The sequence below is a fragment of the Vanellus vanellus genome (genome assembly GCF_965231255.1).
Source record: "Vanellus vanellus genome assembly, chromosome: Z".
NCBI lineage: Eukaryota > Metazoa > Chordata > Aves > Charadriiformes > Charadriidae > Vanellus > Vanellus vanellus.
In genome coordinates, this window is record NC_138908.1 from 67693914 (window position 1) to 67715990 (window position 22077).

Sequence of the window (22077 nt, forward strand, 5' to 3'; positions counted from 1 at the left end):
CATAAGAAGGACATGGACCTGTTGGAGCATGTCCAGAGGAGGGCCACGAGGATGATCTGAGGGCTGGAGCACCTCTCCTATGAGAAGAGGCTGAGAGAGTTGGGGCTGTTCAGCCAGAAAAGAGAAGGCTCCGGGGAGATCTTCTTGTGGCCTTCCAGTACCTAAAGGGGGCCTACAGGAGAGCTGGGGAAGGACTTTTTACTAGGCCATGTAGTGATAGGATGAGGGGGAATGGCTTTAAACTGGAAGAGGGCAGGTTCAGATTGAACATTAGGAAGAAGTTTTTCACTTTGAGGGTGGTAAGGCACTGGAACAGGTTGCCCAGAGAGGTTGTTGAGGCCTCATCCCTGGAGGTGTTCAAGGCCAGGCTGGACGTGGCCTTGGGCAACCTGGTCTAGTGGGAGGTGTCCCTGCCTATGGCAGGGGGGTTGGAACTCGATGATCTTCAAGGTCCTTTCCAATCTAAACCATTCTATGATTCTATGATTCTATGACATCTTCTTGTGGCCCTATGATATATTCAAGTCAGGAACTAAAAGATAGATATAAACTGAGTATTCAGAGTGGAAGGATCTTCTCAGTATAGTCCATAAAAACCTATGATGGAACCTGTGCTGTTAAATATAGTGGAGAATAATTTGGGAATAGGGTGAACACGATGATGTGTGGTGATCCAAAGAGTTGCAGCAAAGTTCCATAATCAGTGACTGCACTGTAAAATGGCTAATGAAACTAAATGCTGATAAATGGAATGTAATGTGTAGAGGGAAACTGTCTTGAGAAGCTATATATATCAAAAATTGGCGTTTATGTCATGGTTTAACCCCAGCCAGCAGCTAGGACTATGCAGCCACTTGCGCAGTTCTCCCTCTTCACCCCCAGAAGGGTAGGGAGAAGAGGGAGAAAAGGAGGGGAAAGGGAAGGGAAAAAAACAAAACTCACGGGCTGAGATAAAGTCAGTTTAATAGAACAATAACAAAAAAATGAAAATAACAATACCAACAATGACAACAACAACAACAACAATAATAATAATGTGAAAAGAATATGCAAGAAAAAGTAATACAACACAAGTCACTCGCACCACCTGGTGAATTGGTTGCCTAGCTCATTGTGAGCAGTGATCACAGATTACTGCCCCTTGGCCAAGCCCCATTTATATACAGAGCATGATGTCTATGGAACAGAATATTCCATTGTTCTGTCTATGCTCCTTCTCAGCTTCTATAGGAAGCTGAAAAAAGTCTTTGAATAGTATAAACATCAACTAGCAACAACTAAAACAAACTAAGCCAATATGCTTTACTGACATTCCTTTCATACCAAATCTGAAACACAGCAACTACTAGAAAGAAGATCAACTATCTCAGCTGAAACCAGTTCAGTTAACTAGAATTAATTAGAAAAAAATATTCTGAGGCCACTGTGAACAGTTCACTGAGAACACAGAGTTCACAGCAGGAAAGGTAAGTAAAGAATTGCATACATACACTGCGTAGCAGTATTCAACTTGGGAACAAGACATTTAAGGGAAGATATATGGATGTTTATAAAACCATGACTGTCAAGGAGAAAGCAAAGAGGAAATTGTCAGATGGCACTTTCAAAACAAGAAACAGAGATACTTGTCTAGCTAACATGTAGTTAATCCGTGGAGTTTGGTGCTGCAAGATGCTGAGAATGTTGGAAAGATTACATGCTTTCAGAAAGCCGTTAGAGAAAAAATAGAAAAAAGTCCATCAGGAGCTAATAATCAGGAGGACAAATACCTCTGAATCAGCAGTTCCTTAAACTGGAATTGGGGAGTGCATTGTGTGAACCATCACAGTACATGTACCATATTCTTATGTGTTTCGTAGACATCCACTTTGGGTCACTGCATGAAACAGGATACGAAGCTAGACAGACTTTTGTCTCACCCAGGGCAGTTGGTTCTCATATTACATTTTTAATTAAAGTTGTCTGTATCATTCTGTATATTGAATGCTCAGTTCAAATGCCTATCTTCATCATAGTGCTTTTTTAGTGTTGCAGTTACACATAGAGATCCCTCCCCAAGCAGCGTCTCTGGCATAGTGAGGCATATGTCCATATAATAATGCTGTGTGCCTTGAGGAGTTCAGTTGCCCCTGTTCTTCAGACAGCACTGGAAGAGCTGCTCGTCTGGTGCCTTACTCCACTGAGATGCAATGAACAGCCAGTGCACCTCGGTGACCAGGAAGAGCTCTCCTCCTCTTATAGCCTGCTTTAGCTGCTCCCTGCCTAGGGCAGTAGCACAGCTTAGGCTATGATCGGAGGGCAAGCATAGGAGGGGAAAAAAGCCAGGATTATGATGTACCTATCAGAGAAAAATATGGTTGGTAATGATGTTCAACTATTTGACCGATCCCTTTCATCCGCAGTAGGATCCCGCCTGTTGCATTAACACTGATAAAAAAACCATAATTCTTGATCTATCCTTTCAATTAAGTATTGCTGAATAATAATGAAAAGAGTTGGATACATTTTAAGCTTATATGGGCACGCTATTTAGAAAACTACTGTGTTGCATTTGTAGCTGTTCCATACATTTTGATAGAGTTGGAAATAATCCCTGAGAAATTGGTGAGAACTCTTTTAAAGTGCCTAGGGAAATTAATTATCTTTATTTCCATTTGTAAATTCTTCTGCAGCTGTTTTCCAGACAGAAAATTAGCCATTGTCAGCTATGTGCATGGACACTTAACTTTATTTTGTATCTTCTGTCTTTTCCAACTCCAACAGAGCCTCAAGAAACTGTCTGAGCTTTTACATTCGCCTGCATGGCATTATGATGCTTTTGAGACTAGGGATGGCTCAAACTGCAAAGTAAAGTTTGATAGTGCTTGTTGTTAAACCACTTCAGTAGGAAAAGAAAAAAAAAAAGATGTAGACAGGTCTAGTGCTTAATTACAGCAATAAACCAGACCAGGGTGTGGAAGCCTGAGGCGTCTGTGTATGCTTTGGGTGTGTTAGGAGACAAAGGATTAATCTGGCCAAATTGTCTTTGTAATTCAGATTCTATGGGACAAGCTTAACATTTTTCAATTAGTACTGAAATAGGAAGACAGATCCCTCCACTTACAAGGAGTTTGTTAGCATGGAATTTCTGCATGTGTATTTGAAGTGATTCCCAAATGGAAGCCAGACGAGTTGCTTCTAACATGTTGGGTTTATTAGAAGCAAAGAAATGCAAACTTTAGCAAACTTACTGCACTGGTTTTATGTGGAAATCTATAAATATCTTCATAAGCTAGCTCAGTGTGCTTCATAGCTAAGACTGCAGTGACTGAAGCTAGGGTGAGGTAACTTTAAAAATGGATCTTCACGTATGAGAAATCTCTAAACAGATCTCATACTGATCCTGAAAATATTCACAGCCTGGTCAGGTGTTAGTTGTTAGTTTATTAGTAGTATCTGAAATTGTGTGGTGAGCAGGACTTGAGAGGTTCTCTGCAACTACCTGAAAGGAGGTTGTAGAGACATGGGGGTCAGTCTCTTCTCCCAAGTAACAAGCGACAGGACAAAAGGAAATGGCCTCAGGTTGCACTAGGGGAGATTTAGGATGGGTATTAGGAAAAATTTCTTCACAGAAAGGGTTATCAAACATTGGAACAGGCTGCCCAGGGAAGTGGTGGAATCGTTATCCGTGGAGGTATTTGAAAGATGAGTAGACATGGTGCTTAGGGACATGGTTTAGTGGTGGTTTTGGCAGTGTTAGGTTGGCAGTTGGACTCAATGATCTTCAAGGTCCCTTCCAACCTAGACAAGTCTATGATTCTGTGATTCTGTTTTACAGTGTACCTCTGCTTGTTAAGCTTGAGGATTGAAACTGGGATACTGAACAGATGGGTAGTTCCCGTCATTTTTTATTTGGGATAGTTCTGGCAGTAGTCTTCATGTGTTTTCTGCCAAATCTTTCATCTACACCCTGAATTTCATGGGTCTGATTCCCGATGCAAATCATATGCTCTGTGATTGTGTTTCTATTCAGTCCTATGGCTGCTTGAAAGGAACAGTGACCCCATTGCACAGGAATTAATAAGGAGGAGTGACCAAATCAAAAAGATAAAATTACATGCAAGGCCATAACCTCCATGTGAAATAAGAACACACCCACATTGCAAGGTGCCAAAGTCATGTGTCAAGACCATAAGCTGTGTTTTGGGTTAAATGACTGGGATTTCCTACAGGGAATCTCTGTCTTCTCTTTTCTATCTGAGTGCTGATAATGGGAATACTTCCGGGATTTTGGATTATGACTTTGGGACAGAGAAACATGTTGGGCTCCAGAAAACAAAACATGTGGAGCAACTGTAAAAGAGGGAGTGGGAATGAAAGGATGTTTGGTTAGAAATTTAATTACCAGGCCTGTGTCTGGTATTCCAAGACACATAATCACCTGTCCATACTCAGAAGAATTTTCCCATAGAACATAAATGTATGCAGGGCTAGAGGCAGGTGTATGCAGGTTGAACCCGTAGGATCTTGTTTTCTGACTTTATTCTTTTGATGGCAATAAGATTTGCACTGTTATTATAGCTTCAAGATAGCATTCCAGGCTTATTTTTCTATTCCAAGATACTTAGTTAGGAGGTGGGGGGTGTTAAGCTCCTCACCCCATTCATGTTTCCTTTAAAGCTTTTATGAAACTCCAATCTGTGGTAAGGTGAAACAAGTGACATTTTCAATAGCAGGGAAATTGCAGAAACATTAACAGCAGGATGCTGTGTACAGATCATACAATTCTGACTTAGATTCTCTGACTTAAACATTTGCTCCCCTTCAAACCATACTAGGCCTTTTTTGTAACAGTTATCGGGTAGACTTTCAACTAGGAAGCTCGTGAATTCATCAAAGATGCAGATGTGTTGAATGAGAGCTTGAATAAAGTCATCTATGTGAAGAACTACTTTATGATAATACATGTGCGGTACAGTATCTGGCAAAAAAGAAGGGTCATTAAAATATGTTCGTGAGAATTACACCATAATTTCACCCTCTGCTTGGATGGCTTCAGAATCCAAATTAATGCAATTCCTGCCCTGAATACTTTTCAAGACCAAAGAATATGGGCAGCAAACATTAGCTTTTTTTTTTTTCCTAATTACGATACCATTTAATGTATTCCTTGGAGGTATTCCCATCAGCTAATTTAACTGCACATGCACACACAGTCCTGCTTAGGTAAGAAAGTAATGAAACCAGAATAATTCCCAAAACACAATTTTGAACTCTGCATAACTCAGTAACATCACCATCAGTTTTTCCAAAAACATTTTTGAAGACATTTTCCTTACTGAGGACTATTTTTTTTTCCAGAATATTTCTCTTAATCAAAGACCCTTGATCAGTAATAAAAATGTATTCTTGTATAGCAAGTGTTTTTTTCTTCAGCTTTCTCAGATTTAAAACACATTTAGAGATAGTCTCTTTGCTGAAATCCTGAAGCAGAATGACAGCTCTGGGCAAAAACTAGCCCAGGGCAATTATAACCAAAGAATTTCAGGAAGCAATGAGTAATCGGAGATAATTTTTTTAATGGAAAAGCTGGCACAATCTTTGGCTTGGTCTGCATTGAAATCTGATATCCTAACTGACACAGCAGAAACTCTCATACAGGCATAGATACCACCATTAAAGAAAATGTCCTTTTGCCATCAAAGGTTTTCATTCAAGAAATGAGAGTAATTTATGCCAAGGAGTGGACTGGCTTGCCAGTAGGCTTCTGTAGACCAGGAGAGACCACGAGCATAATTGCATGATGGGGCAAATTTGCACTAAAAAAGAAGAGAGGCTGATACAAGAAGCACATGTTTATAGTACCTCATACCTAAAGCTGCTTCACACTTGCTTTGTCTTCCTATATATAAAGTTTAGTCAGTGAACAGAAGGAGGACTCTACAAAAGTGCATAGTTCCTAAACATACTTGTTTGAATATTATTTTCTTTAAAGCTTCTCTGTTTGCATCACTAGAAGGCATTGAGATTGGGGGCCACAGCATGTTGCTTAAACAGTATGTTAAAACAGAAAGTACTGTGACTTACTTTAGGCTTCAAGGCAATTTACTGTCAGAATAAGTAATAAAATGTGTCTCCTTTGAGCTTTAGGTCTGTGTGCTAATGCACTGAACCACAATGATTCTTAGCAAAAAATATTTTTAAGTAGAGACCTAAGCACACACATTTTGCCTTAACTGTGATCTGTTTTCAGTTCTGCCTTAAAACCCCTATACTGCAAAAGCAGCAAAGCAAATGAAACCCAAGCAAATGATCATAACAAAAAGTCTCATGGAAATCTTGCTCCAGCTTTTATTGTAATAATTAAAAGCATTGCCCTTGATTTCAGTGAGGAATAGCATTTGCTCCTCTCTGACATAATCCATAGTGATACAGTAGACCTGTCAGAACGATGGAAGAAGAGTATTTGCATCTGATCTCCTCTGCCTTTTTTTCACTTTGTTCATGTCTTACAAGCTGCTGGTTAAGCCACAAAACCACCTAGTAGAATCTTCCTGTGACTGTTTTAGACTAAGCTAATAAGTTTAGCTTCCTTTTATCATGACATAATTTATGATAACTGCTGTGAAAACAACAGCTTTTCAGAACTGGTTAGATGGGTCCTATTTTAACCTTCTCAAAACAAGGACGTTTAAGAATAAGAGCACATTTGAACAGAAGGCAGTTATTGGATATCGAGTCCTTGCCTTTTTTATCACCTAAGAAATAGGTCTCTGTCTAGACGTTAATTAAGGTTCTTGGACTGTACCCTCTATTGAAAAATTGCTCCAAATTTTGTAGTAAGAAAATGGCTTCTGCTTCCCAGCAGGAATAAGGAATAAAACTCTTCTTTATCAGGGAGATAAAAGTAGTGTCTCTAGAGCCGTTACAGAATTTGGAGCATAGATAGGATTGCTAAGGAAATTAACTGAACTTGTGTGATGTTTTGACAAATTTTGGGTTTTCCTTCAAAGTTCTGTATAATGCTATGGTCAAAGGATGGAAGTCTGAGTCCCATTGTGGTAGGCATCCTACACAGTACAAGAACTTTCTGTCTCAGGAACTTAATGTCTGTGTGAAGAGTTTACAGTTATGTCACTAATTAATGGCTTTGGAAAAAAGAGATTAAATAACAATTTCTGCTGCACTAAGCTATATTTCATTTTTTATTTCCATTCCAAGTTAATACTAAGGCAGATATACTCCAGAGTTATACCACTACTAAGTGAGCAGAATTTGGCCAGGTGGTTTGTTTTCTGTAATGTGTTCTCATGGCTACCAAAATTTTCAACTCTCTTTGTTGGCCAGTGAGCACGGAGGAATTATCAAGTCCAGTAGTGCTAGCAAAACTAGAGAGTGTGGATGCCTCTACTTTATTTCAGTTTCCCAAATAAAGGCACAGTCATGTATTCTCTAACATTTGATGTTTCGCCTCAACAAATGTAATTTCTAGATATATTCATAGTCTTAATCCTCACATTTGAAAACTCATCTATTGGAGATGTCAGCACTTGCAACAGAAAAGATGGGCACATGTATTGGGGTTATTTACCAGGAAGTCCATAGGTCTGTGTCTAGCTGTTGAGGTACAAAGTCAGGTACAGGTGTGAGGCAGGGCTTTCTCTGTGGTGAGCCCTCTACAACTCTAAATGTGAGAAGTGGGAAGAGAAAGTTGACAGAGATTTTATGCTTTGTAAGAATAGATGACAATCAATACATGTTTGTGCAGGCCCTCTCAGACTGCAATTAGAAAACCAGCTAGATGGTTACCACACAAAACATTGCCATTTTCTCTTAGAAACATCAGCAATAACAGAACTAATCATAGGTGTTTGGTTAGTCACAGACATAATGACATTTTTGAAACATGCTCACTTAAAATCTGATAATGGATTTCTTCACGCTTCATAAAAGGCATTTATGAATGCCATAAACTAAAGCTTGTCATAGGCTATATTCTCCACATTGTAAATGTTTCTGAGTGCAGTGAACACACTGGCATACAGTGCCTTTCATCTTTGGTGGGGCAGAGATTAGCTATTGGACTTGGCTGGAATCAGCTGTCTAACCTGTGGCCAGATACCGTAGTGACCATATTGTCTAACTACCCAGAGGGAGGGTTCTTTAGCCTCAAAGCTGCAGGGCATAGTATGGCTCATGTCCGTAGGCCTAAAATGTCTTATGCTTCACAATAAGATTGCTGTATTCAAACTGCCTTTTGAGAATGGTCCTCAATCATTCTGTCTTTGGAAGACTGGTTTTGCATGAGCCAAAATCATGCCAGGAGCTGTGCTCCTAAAATAATGATGTGGGTATGCCTGTGCAAGTACTTCCACTGTGGTCCCGTTGCACTAACAGTGACAAGGTCAGAATGAGAAGACTGTAGAAAACAGTGAGGTGGGATTCATTTGCTGAAAAGCAGACAAATATGAGAGAGAAACGTACATCTGTGTCAGTCTTTGGGAGACTACAGTCAATGAAAAGAAATAGGCATTTCTAATGCATGATTCAGCTCTTCTTAAAGTATGTGTCTGAAATAGGTCAGATGAATTGTGCCCTTAAAATGCCAAAAGGCATCCCACTCCATTGACTATAAAGGAAGTCTGCTAGCTTGGAGATAGGTATCTACACTGTTGACACCAAAAGTCAGGGAAGATGACTACACTGCCCATGTCTGCAGATTCAGCACTAAAGAAGCATGCTTAGGACAAGCTTGGAGGTATGAAATGTTCAAGGGCACTGTTAAAATGTATTTCTCCTATGTCCTGAGCTACACAAACGTGTAACAACACCAAAGTCTGGTGGTTTTAATATACACGGTTATGCCAGTAAAGTCCATAGGATGACTATGGTTTTCCTTGTATAAAAATGCCTTATTTCAATATGTGATTATTGTTTCCCTTCTTGGTCTAGAATAAAAGACATGAGCTCTTTATATTGAGATAATTGCATATATCCTGAGCTGGTTATATTGCTTCAGCTCCACTTGCCTAGCTGAAGGATTACAATTCTTTAAAGCAGAGAAGGGAACAATGGTTTCCTCACACACTTTGCAGAACATTTCAGTATGTTAACTACTTTAAACACATTGTCAAAAAACATTTACAAATTAATAAAATTCAGAAGTGCTTAAAAACATCACACCAGTACAAAATAAAAAAGATGATAGCACAACATTCTGTTTATAAGGGACTCTGTCATAATAATGAATGGGTGGGATTCAGCTCATCTTCAGAAACCTACAGTGTAGTTGTCTTTGAGATCTCTGAGCTCTTTTAGCAAATGAAGAAAAATAAATGCATGTAGAGAGTGATTCATCTAATTCTAAGAGAGGTGTCTAAAATAAGCAAGATTTATTCCATTTTACAAGTGCCTGTTTCTTTCCTCCCACTGCACAAGGAGCCCAGATGACTCGCTCTGATGTAGGTGGCTACAGTGTAGACATTTATAGTTGGGGAAATTAATCCTGTTCCACATTTCTCAAAGGGGTAGCCAGAAATGGGTGACCAAATAAGGGATAGGATGCTGCCAGAGCTGTTCCTCACATAATCATGGAGTTCTTCCAAAGTAACATAAACCTTGTTCCTCTTGGCTTAGCAAACAAGAAACCAGGTTTTGAAAAAAGGTCGGGCCAGGTTTGTCATATATTAGTCCCCAGGGCTAAACAGAGGACAAGACTCAATGTATTTTGAATTAAACAGTTCATTAAAGTTATATATGTATATTATGTAGGGGTGTGTATGCTTATGTGTCAGAGGGAATGGTTAAGTAAAGAACTGGCTTTCCCACACTGATGTGTAAGAAGAGAACTGTGGAATGGCTTTTCTGCTCAGCTCTGTGGGGATTAAAGAAAAGAAAACTCTCTCCAGGAACCTTAGGGAAAAGGTTATGTCTAGAGATGCCAGAATTGCTCTTTGCTGCTAAAACTTCAACTGTGTGCAGAGGGCATGTGCTGAGAATGAATCTGGTGGCTCTCCTCCCCTCTTCACTAACTGTGAGAAATTGTGTGTAGCTCAGAGCAGGTCTCAAACTATTGCAGCAGATAGGAAGGGACCCCTGAATACCCCTTAACCCAACAGTGGCTAAGAGGAAGGCTATTTAACAAGAGATTTAACAGACTTGAAGACATTTTTAAAAGATCTATTAATAATCATGCTTTCGTCACCAGCAGCATCAAGGAAGAGAAATGGCACTGCACTTCAACACATTATCTTTCACTTCTGTATCCACTGGCACCCTTCTTAAATAATCACAATTTCCATCTAACTCCTGCAGAACTTCATTTAGAAACAAAAATTCCCAAACATACACAGAAGAATGAAGCTGGTTAATATCTACTTCATATAACAGCCTGAACTGATGACATGTCTCTGTGTAGAGATTTACTATTTGGTATAATTCAAGGAGTTTGAAGCAGCACAGTGCTAATATTGAGAGGTTTGTGCTGGGGGGAAAGTGGTACTTCAAGGTACTGCTGCCTCTCCCCCGTTACATGATTCAGAGAGCACATCAAGCAGTGCTGCAGACCTACACAACAGACCTCCCGCATGATAAATCCTCCAGTTCAGGGAAATGTAACACACAAATAATGACTCTCAGGAGCAAATTATTAAGCAGCATTTGATCACTCTAAATTTCTTTCAGTTACATAAACATCCACTAAACTCGTTCTCTTTATTCCTTCCTTCCTTTCTTCCTTTCTTTCTTTCTGTTTTTCTTTCCCTTCCTTCTTCCCTTCCTTCCTCCCTCCCTTCCTTCCTCCCTCCCTTCCTCCCTACCTCCCTTTCTTCTTTCCTTCCTTCCTTCCTTCCTTCCTTCCTTCCTTCCTTCCTTCCTTCCTTCCTTCCTTCCTTCCTTCCTTCCTTCCTTCCTTCCTTCCTTCCTTCCTTCCTTTCTTCCTTCCTTCCTTCCTTCCTTCCTTCCTTCCTCCCTTCCTCTCCCTTCCTCTCTCTTCCTCTCTTCATGCCTAGGCTTAATTGCATCACCTTAAGGCTCCTTGAGCAGGTAAACTAATATTTGAGCGGGAGCTAGCAGCACGTGCCGTGCTTTCCAGTTCTGACAAACGTGTTTTTCTTTAGTAGAAGCATCTCCTCCCCTTGATCTGGGTAATCTGACTGACAGTGTGGAAAGCTTTAGGCTTACATGTCAGTTGTACTAGTTTTCTTTCATGGTATTGCTAACTTAGCATTTTGAGTCGTCACCATTCCAAAGGGGAAGAAATAGATATTTATTTATTAAGTCCGGTGCAGACAGCTTATTACCAGAGTGATCTTAAAGCTGTTGCTGTGAGAGACTTCTCTTCTTGGCTATGTACTGCACTACTTACAGAGCTCATGTGATAATACAGAAGAGTCATGTCCTGGGTGGAACACATGACTAAAAATTAATTTGTTAATTTATACAGCTATTTTACATCTCTTAATCCTGCAGAAATTTCTTTCACATTGGACTGTGTGTGCTAAACCTTACGGCTATCTGTTAAGCCTCAGAAGAATGATCCCTGCCTTTTACAGGCATTTGGTAACTTGTAAGGGAGCTGAATTTTAATATTTTCAGAGAAAGCTGAATGAGCTGAGTGGCAAGCCTTGGATAAATAACTGCAGCTTTTAGTAACTCAATTTGCTAACCAGTAGAACAAAGATTGTGATGGGTAGTTTGTAAAGAGATGACTTCTACAGCTGAAATATCCTCTGAAAGGTCTGGCTTTCATTGTTAAGGCAAAGAGAGCTAACTTTGCTTCCTAGTTGTCTGGTGTATCAGGGCTACAGATGTGGCCCTCTGTCATACCCAAGAAGGGGAAAGCCTGCAGGGGCTATCAGGAACCCAGAAGCAGAGTCATTGCTGGGTCACTCACGCCAGCAGAAATGTGAAATCCAAAGGCATTTCTGTAGGGTGGCTTCACTGATCCTATTCAACTCAAAACTGGTGTGCTGGCCTTGTAGTACTGATAGCATCTGAGGGGAGCATTTTGTGTGGAAAGAACTGAGACTGTCTTATAAGCAAGAAAGCATAGAATCTCAGGCTGTAGGGGGTCTACCAGTTCATGTGTCCTCAGACCCAGGTCTGGGGTGGCTTGTCTAGGAACTGATTTGTCAGGACACCGTGAAGACTGAAGAAACTGAATGAGCTATAAAGGGTTTAACTGCTGTCAGATTGCAAAGCTCGTTTCAATACAGAAGACTTATATGTGCTATTAAATCTGAGTTACTTTAATGCCTTAAAAAAGCTGCCTGCTGCCTGCTACATTTCATAGAACATAGGTTGCCCTTGCTCACGCACAGCCAGACAGGTTGATGGGATCTGAATCATGGCCTCATCTCTTCCTTCTCCTCTTCTCCCCAGTCTCCTTCCTTGGTCTAAAATCAGAAGGCTGTTTTTTTGTGCTTAGCACTCCGGACAGTTGTGTAATGCACTAAGGATGCTCCAGATATACTCACATAAGAGGCAGACAGTCACAGGTCATGAAGACTGTCCTTTTTGCTGAGTCACTAATGAAAACAATGTATGGGACTGGTGGCAACATAGTAAAAAATTAAATGAGCCACAGGAGAGAATCACAGATATTTGTTTTAGCCATAAAAGGTCTCAATTTACCATTCCCACTAGATGTCCTTTCTCAAAACTTCGTGGATAATTGAGGCCTCTGCATCATTTTAGTTCTTACCTGACAAAGAGCTTCCCTAAAATATATATTAATAAAGGGATGGATTATTGTAACAGTTTGAACCTTATTTTCACAAGTCATTATCACTGGAAGAAAATGTTACTTGGTTTTCTGGTCTACTTAGATAATTGTTTTTATTTTTATCCTTATTTTTACCCTTCTGTCTCTCTCTTTTTTTTTTTTTTTAGTGGATCCATTTTAAGTTCTGTAAAACTGTGAAACCTATTCTGAAATTCAAATCAAAAAGATTCAGTTCAGTAGGGGAAAATAAATTTTTGATTCTGGTATTTGCAAACATAAATTCCAGATTCAAGTGTTAGAATGTCACAGTGAAAACATCAATAGGCAATGTTGCTCAAAAATACCACTCATATACTTCAGGAAAGGGTTTGAATGTAGATGAGGGATTATTTCATGGAATTATGTACCAATCCACTTGAGGAACACCAGTCTTACATTTGCTGCAAATTGCTTGTGATAAATTATGGAAGGTGAGGTTTGTGTTGTTTCTATTTGTGCCTCAAGTGGAGATATATAACAATACAATGTTATTACAATTGTAATTATAATAATTTACAATTATTCCTTTGGAAATGCATATTTTTAATCTCTAAACTGTTCCTTTTTCTCCTTGTAAAAAATGTAGGTGGAAGTAGCCACTCATATTATGAAGATTTCTTACATCTGGGCTGAAAGTTCTGTTAATCTTTGTCCCTACGAGCACTTCCAGGATATCAGTTTCTTGCACTGACAAACATCTGTTTTCCAAATGTTCTTTGTCAGTTTATGTCTGAGAGATTTCTTAGAGATCTAGGTTTCCTCAACTTTCCACTGTGTGCAGATTTGCATATAATATTACTTGCCTCTGGCATGAAACTTAAGAGAGGATTAGTACTGAACTTTTGTAGCAGGTCTTTTAACTTTCTGCATCTGCTCATGATGAGACGTTTAAATGTGAAAGAGCAAAAGGATCAGGCCTCAGGAAAAGGCTATTAAGGCTTGGTTTCATTTTATGCCAACTAATTCATTTCAGGGAATAGAATAACAACTTTCTTTTCTTTCCCATTCTCCCTCCTCCCCCTCAACTCCCTCCCCCTCCCCCCTTCCTCTTTTTTATGGCAAACGAAACTATTCCTTGAAAAAGCAAAGGAAGTTGTGCGGATCCAGGTTTTGTATAAACAGAAATAACAAGGATCTTGGAAGTTCTGAAAGTTCTTGTCCCAGCAGTACATTGCACCACTTGTGTGGTTTTTAACAACAGTTCTTGAAATAGATGCAATCAGGGGTGAACTGAATCAAAACTTTTAACGATATATTTCCTTGCTGTTCATGCTCTCCTTACACGCACCTTTTAATAAAATTTTCTCAGATGATGTAACACTGAAGAATGAGTCTCTTTCTTGTTTTGGAAGAAAATACAGCTTCTGACACCTCTTCTCTGAGGACTGCAGCTGAGAGAGTTAAAGTTGTTCAGTCTGGAGAAGAGAAGACTCCATGGAGGCTTTATAATGGCCTTTCAGTCCTTAAAGGGGGCCCACAGGAAAGATGAGGAGGGACTCTTTGTCAGGGAGTGTAGTGATAGGACGAGGGGGAATGGTCTTAAATTGAAAAAGGGTATATTTAGATTAGATATTAGGAAGAAATTTTTCACTTTGAGGGTGGTGAGGCACTGGAACAGGTTGCCCTGAGAAGCTGTGGATGCCCCATCCCTGGAGGTGTTCAAGGCCAGATGGGATGGGGGTTCGAGCAACCTCGTCTAGTAAGAGGTGACTCTGCCCATGGCAGGGGAGCTGGAACTAGATGGTACTTTCCAACTCAAATCATTCTATTATCCTCTCATTCTATATGAAAACTTTTCAACCCCATCAGTAGTTCAGAAAGCATTATCTCAGCTCTAGGCTGGTTTTCAGTGTAATGCCTTCAGTTTAGCACAGCCGGGTAATATTAGTGTAATTCATTCCTTCTGTGTTAGGTAACAGAGCATGACTCCCTCTGACAACAATGCTCAAGTCAACGAATGGGACATGCTGTTAGGTTATGGAGGTTTTTTTATATATCGGATATAATGTGGAAGATAAACAAAACAAAAAAAAAATAAACAAAAGATAAGTAGGAACACTAAAAGAAAAAAAAACATACAAAGAAGATAAGAAGGCTTTGGAAAGTGATGAAAAAATATTAAATTCAGCAAGACTAAGGTTCCAATACTATGAAGTATAATTATTTTCCCCACTCGCTTCTTTCTAACTGGCAGCCAGCTGCAAGTGGTATTCCTGAGAAGGCAATGTTGGAGCCAATGCTATTTAACATCTTCATCAGCAAGAGATAATGGATCTGGACAATGGGACAGAGCAAACCCTCTGTGAGTTTGTAAATGATACCAAAACTGGGGGAGCAATTCACACTTCGGAGGGCAGGGCTGCTATTTAGGGGAGCATAGACAGACTGAAGAAATGGGGTGAAAGGAACTTCAGAAAGTTCAACAGAAACACATACAAAGCCCTGCATCTGGGCGCAATAATTCCACGTGACCGTACTGGCCAAGGACTGACTGTCTGGGTAGCAGGTCTGTGGAAAAGAGCTGGGGGTCTGGGTACCCAAGCTGAACGTGGGTCAGCAAGGAATACTAACCATGTATTGGGCTGCATAAGCAAGAGTATAGCCAGCAAGTTTGTGGAAAATATTATTTCCCTCTAATCTGCATGCATAAGTCTGTTTTTGAAACACTGGTATCCTGGTAGAGCACATGCAGACAAACTGAAAAGGTTGCGTCAGAGGACCAGCAGGATGATTAGGAGGCTGTTACGTACAACACAGGAGGAGGCTGAAGGAAATGGGGTTGCTTAGCCTGGAGAAGAGAAAGGGCATCCAGTAATAATCTTCCACAACTTAAAGGGAGGGTAGAAGGAAGGCAGAGCCAGGCTCTTCTCAGAGCTGAACAGCAAAAGAGCAGGAGGCAATAGTCACAATTTACATCAAGGGAAATTCCTGCTGGATATATAGGGAAAATAATTCTTCACGATGAGGGAAATAAAACACTAGAGCAACATCTGACCCTGCAATTAGTCCTCCGTGGAGCAGGCATTTGGACTATCTGAGCTCCAGAGATCCCTGCCAGCCTAAACTTCTCGCTTATTATGTGATTTCTGTGGCTGCACGAAAGTACTACCCTCTTCCTCACACACACATTCCACAAAGGAATAGATTCATTATTAGGTTATTCTCCTGGAGTAGAAGTTAGCAGTGTTCCTTATAGAGCTCTGTCCCGGGGCGTTCACTTCCCCTCACTGCTTGGCTGCCTCCTCCGCTCCCCTCAGCCTTGTCCTCACTGAGATTCCCCTTGCTGGTTGACCTCACTTCGCTCACCCATTGCATTCTACTTTTGCCCTGTTACCTCTCTTGTCTTTTGCCCCTTCCACGTCTTTCTGGTTAGCTCAGCCATGGTTAGCTGAACCATTTCACATCCAAATACTTAAAAGAAGAAAGCAATCCATGGCAACAGCCTATCAATTGCAAACAGGGATAGTTCATGTTGCCTACTGATGCAGGCCTTTCTACTTGCAGAGTCTTTACCTCATGTCGATAGCTTGTTGCTCTGGTGGAGGCTGATATATACAGGCCTGTGCTACCTCAAGAAATACACTCAATCATGTGTGGATAGGGCTCAGAAACAGAGAGCTTTCTGAAGAAAGGCTCCTGTGTGTGGCATTTTGTTAAACAGCCGGGAGTTATCTATACACTGTCTTTGATTTATGGCTGAACTTTAATGCATGCTTTCTTCCCTTGACTTTTTAAGCTTTTTTTTCCCCCTCATTACAATAGGATATTAAAAATGTTCCTGTGTATTACATTTCTTTCAATAACAAAAGATACTTTAGATGCACAGATTCATTTTCAATAAGTTAATAATTAAAGAAACTCCTCTAATAAGTCTTAAAGAACTAAAGGCCAAATTCCTTGTTGTCTTTAGTCTTTAAATTTCCATATTAAAATGCATGATTGAGATGTTCTATTATACTGACCTTTAAATGCTGAGTTTAAAAAAAAAAAATCTTTTCAGGCTTCTTACAACTGAAGATAAGAATTTCACGTTAGGGTGAGAGTGAACTGAAATACAGAAGAGCTCGCAACAACACGCAGCATTCAGAGCTGCAGAAGTACCTCTGCACCCACATGCCTTAACTAATTGCTGCATGACTTCGAAATTATTCCTTCTAAGGCATGTTCAGACAAAAAAATGGAAATGTTTAGTCTGTGCCAGCTTTGTACAGTACTTGCTCCACAAAGGGACTTTACTGTGCTATGTTGTATAGTCCTTGTAAGGACTGAACTCTGGAGAATTCTTATACTGTGTTGCAAGAATTCTTCTGTGCAGAAAATGTTGGTGCTAATGTACAAGAAGCATCTCCAGCACTTGGCCTTGTGTGGTAAAGACATTCATATGAGGCAAAATGTTATTCAGTATATAGGTAAGGGAGTGCATTTAAAACTTGGCCATGTTCACTGTGGGAGAGTTTCTAAAAGTAATGGTAGAAACCCCAGTTCTGGAATTCTTTAACATTAGATTATTCAGATTTGTACTGTGGAAGTCTATGCATAGGGGTCTAGTGAAACCTTTAATGGCACGTGTATTTTAGGAACCTGCACAGGCCTGGTGGGTATGACAGGACTGTTGGGAGATCAGCGCCATCCCTGGCTAGTCTGCAATCCATAGAGCATCTAGCATCTAGTGCCACTTACACACATGTGGTGCAGCCCTAGAGATTGTAGAGAAAACAATTATAGCTTTAGAACCATGGCACAGATCATCACACAAGATGCTCTCTTTTCTCACACCTGGTTTATTAGAATAAAGAAAAAGGTGACAGATTTGCTTGTAAAAAAGACTGCATAGTATTCCATAGCAGACAGTACCTTAGAAATTCTAAGACATTTTAAAATTTTGTTTGGAGGCAAATAATGTATTTAACCCATATTCTTTGTGACTATCCATGGCTATGAGTGTTTTTGACATTTTATATAAGGTCTAAAATTTCTTTCAGAGTTGTTTTTGAATATTCCAAATTCAGGCTGCTGTGACGGATTGTGCAGCTTTATTTCCATTGTGTTCTGTTGTTGAATATGGTAAATACCAATTTGAAATACGCTTCTTATGAATATATTGCCCCTTAAATTTACTCTTCTAGTGAATATTCATGACAAGTAACTTATTTCATCCATGACTACTGGAAGTAAGCACAACAGGGATGCGAAAATAATGCCAGTGATTTCATTTAATAGCTCAGATGAGTATTTGCAGTATTTTTGGTTTTGTTTTTTTTTTCTTGTGTGCATTAGTTACTTGTCTCCCCAGCAAGCTATATAAATAAGTGGGGACACTGTATACTTGCTTTAAAGCTATTGTTCTTTGAATAAGGGAAAAACAAGGAAATACCATGTTTTCATATGCCGTGAGGCTAATCCTGACAGTAGTAGGAAAACAGCAGCTCAGCTCTATATGAAAAACATAGACATGCATTTCCAGAAGTAAGCAAGTATAGGAAAGAACATAACTCTGTCTTAAACCCTAACCTTTGAGTATTTTGGGGAGCAAAGCCTCATGTATTACTAGCTTTTCTTATATTTTAATTCATTGCTTTGTCTTTCCCGGAGACCCAAATTTACTGCTGGTTCTCCAACACTGAAATTATCCCAGTGGGTTGGCCCAATTCTGCAGTGATATTCTACAGCTTAAGCAGCTAGTTCAGTTCATCATAAAGAAAGGGGGTAATTTGCACTTCCATGTGATAAGACAGAAATTAGTCTTTTATGTCTTAACTTTTTGTGTGCAGCCTGCAGCTGCCAACAACAATCTGCATTTCAAAACCCAGAACCAATAATGCAGCCTAAATCTGATTTGAAAGCCATTGTGTTTGTATTCTAATTAACAATTTAGAGGAATAAATTATTGTATCTTCCTAGAAGCTGAACAGTCCCTCTCCTCAGAATGTAGCCGGTAGTATTAAGGAGTAGCAGACTTAATTGACAAAGGAAGTAGCATTTGCAGTAGCCAAATAGTTTGTCTGTTACATCATAGCAATTACAGTCTGCATCCCACCATGTTACATGTCATTCAAAAATGCCAGACTACATCTCAGCCTTTGATATCTGGAAATATGTATATATATTTACAGGAAGAATATTTTTTTATGGTCCCTATTGCATTAAGTAGAGAAAAAGATGATGCACATGAAATAATTAAAAGGAGATTAGAATCTTTCTTATCCCTCTTTACACTGAAAGAAAGGATGAGCTAGCATATGATGCACAGTCCTTTATAAGTAAAATGAAATGAAAAAATAAATAAAATCTTTTCAGGAAAAAATTGAGTAGTTTCATCCCATCCCAGAATAAGTCACTGCAAATGAAATAACCTTTACATTGAAATTTTAAGGGAGAATATTGCTATTATAGAAAGTTTTGAACAGAAGTCAACAGATACCAGAAGGAGTTCTCTTTCTTGCAGTCATGACGGTCAAGTTCTCAGTGGAGATATGGGCACTTTGCTGTTCTCATTCCCTGAAGCTGTCCAGCTGTGGCAGGGAATGGTGTCAGCTTCTCCAGTTCCACTGATATAACTGAGATCTGCCCTGGAAGAGCAAATCAAAGACGCTTCTCTGGGTGTGGCTTATGTTGTGCCTCAGTCACCACTAAATGGAGCGCTTTTATATTCTATCTCATTCTCAAGAGTTACAAGTAAACAGCTGAAGAAAAGGAAGGGAAGCTACATAATCCGATGGAGTGAATATGTGACATACAATTGTAGACTTGTCAGTCTCAATACCTGGAATGACAAGCACTGCTTGTTTCTGAGTGTAACATAGTTCTGTCACTTTTTCTGTGTCTGCCTTTCAAGTCTGTATACTTCAGTCCTGTATCTCTAGCAAGAAAAGTGTAATTCAGCTGCACTGATTTACTAGTTGGAAGTGTACAAGTGTCACCAATCAGTTACATGATAGCAACAAGTTCCGCTTTTTGTGCTACCAATTGTTAGGCAAAATTTAGGCACAGATCTCCCGGGATAAAAGGCTTCTAACTATTCCTTGCGTTTCTGCATCTGGAATATCCATTCTAAGTTTACTATAGCCTCCTAAACAGCTGAAAAACAGTGTGAGCTCTTTATGAAATGATGTATAATACTCCAAAGGAAAGTGGATTTTATTTAAAAATGCTTCATCCACTAGAATATTTCTTTTGCAAATTCTGGAAAGTAAACACAAAACAATATTCAAACTAATCCATTTACCAAGAAATGGTAATGGAAAAGAGTACAAGTAGAATTACATCACTGCTAAAAGTGGAAATGGAAACTTAATTGAAAAAATATAATCTAGCTGAATCACAAAAGGCAAAAAGTTGGATAATGGGATTGCTCAAACAAAATGGGATTCTTGGCATAATGCCTCATGATACCACAATTAAGACTTCACTTGAAACATAAGAAAATAGTCAACAATGGCTTGTGATAATATTCTGTAGGGCCATTAAGCTTGCCTTTCAGTCTTCAGACCAAATTTAGAACTCTAATTTGCTGGAAGTAATGATCCCAGAAAGCAGTGACGGATGGGAGCGTTATGGTTTGGGCCAGCTCGCTGACCAAAGACACAACTGTCTTTGCCTGCATCTGCTGGGTTTCTGTACTAAGTGCTTCGGGAAATAATATAGTAAGAAAGGCAGAAAAGAACAATGTGCCAGTTGGTAGCAGCCAAGAGTTCAAAATGACAGTCTTATTACCTTATTCCTTCAAGATGCACTGTATTCTATGAACAATTCAGGAAAATGGTACAGACTCCACAAGTTGCTCCTTGCACTGGAGAATAACTGCAGGTGAGATTTCCCTCCACCGTCAGGGAAAATGCTGCCTAAATACCTGATGTCTTCATTTTTTAAATTGCTGAATGAGAAAGACTTCAGTCATTTAGCAGTATGGCAATTAATCCTTTTATTCCACCCAGTATTTATTTCAACCATGTGTGGAAGAAAATGGACTCTCATACCCTTTGGCATTTAGGATCATTGAGGAAATAAAGGTCTGGATTCCTACACCTGGGGTTGGTAAGCCCAGGCATTTCAAAATACTATAGACAAACTAAAAAAATGTGGGAAAACCCGAGAAGTGCGGGTGCAAAAACTAGAACTCAGCAGGTTAAACGGAATGCCTCAAAATACGTTGTTTTTGAAACCTCAGTGAAATAGCATATCGAGCTCTAAGAAATACTGATTACCAGAGTTTACATGGTATGATACGTCCATGCATTTGGAATTATTTGCATGTTTAAGGTAACTGTCACACAGAGGGACTGACTGCTGGGCTAATATAAGTTTCTTCAGTGCACAAGATTTGCTCCTCAAGCATATCGGCTAGCAGTTAATTTTAAAGTAAACAAGAAAATAACACGGCTTTTTTTTTTTTAATTTGTGAACTGAAGAAGTGCATGTTGTTCCATGGAACACCAAAACTTATGACAAATCTGGCAGTGAAAATGGACAAAACTTTCACAGAAACTGGGGGCATTGCAAAAAGGTAGGGAGAAGAATATTAAAAATTTACTGACCAAATAATAAGATAGGATGCACCGGAAGACCAATGGGAAAAGAGGGTCCTTCAAAATACAGTTCTTGAAGAGGCAGTAGGGAATTTGGTAGACTGCATGGTGCTGAGCCAGACATGTTTTTGACAGGAACACACAAGAGTGTAGCAGCAGTCACAGTAAAGAGCAGAGTTAAAAGAAAATACAGTTTGTTCTTCTGTTGCTCTTCTTGGAACAGTTCCGCTTTATATAAAATATTGAATATTCATTGAACCAGAGAAAAGTAGTGAGAGGAGGAGCTGTACCACCCAGCAGTTAAAAGTACTCATTTGGGAAGAATGAGGTTCAAATCTCTGCTCAAAAACCCATTCAATTATTTATACAATCAGAACTCCACAGGATATCTACAGTCACAACTTGTCAGATCAGCTTAGAAGTTAGAACAGTCACAGGGGAGACAGGGGACCAGAGAGTCCTGCCACTAAATAATGCATACCAAGGGCTTAAAACTGGGTCTTTTGCATGCCAAATCAGATCCCTAATCATTAGGTTTCTCTGAATTACTTTGTACCTCTTATTCCTTTTTTTTTTTTTTTTAATTTTAGTAAAGATCTTCATGTTCATCTTTCATATTGTTTTCGAGTATCTTAGTTTTATCCTGATGTGGAATGGGAAAATAATAGCATCTAGAACACTTTTACAGCAAAGAAACAAATGAACTTTCCTAAGCTACCTATTTGCTATTTGAGTGTGTTCTGGAGTGTGTTTCTTTCCGTCCCCCTTTTGTCAGGAAATTCACTGATGATAAGAAACTTTTCCAATGCA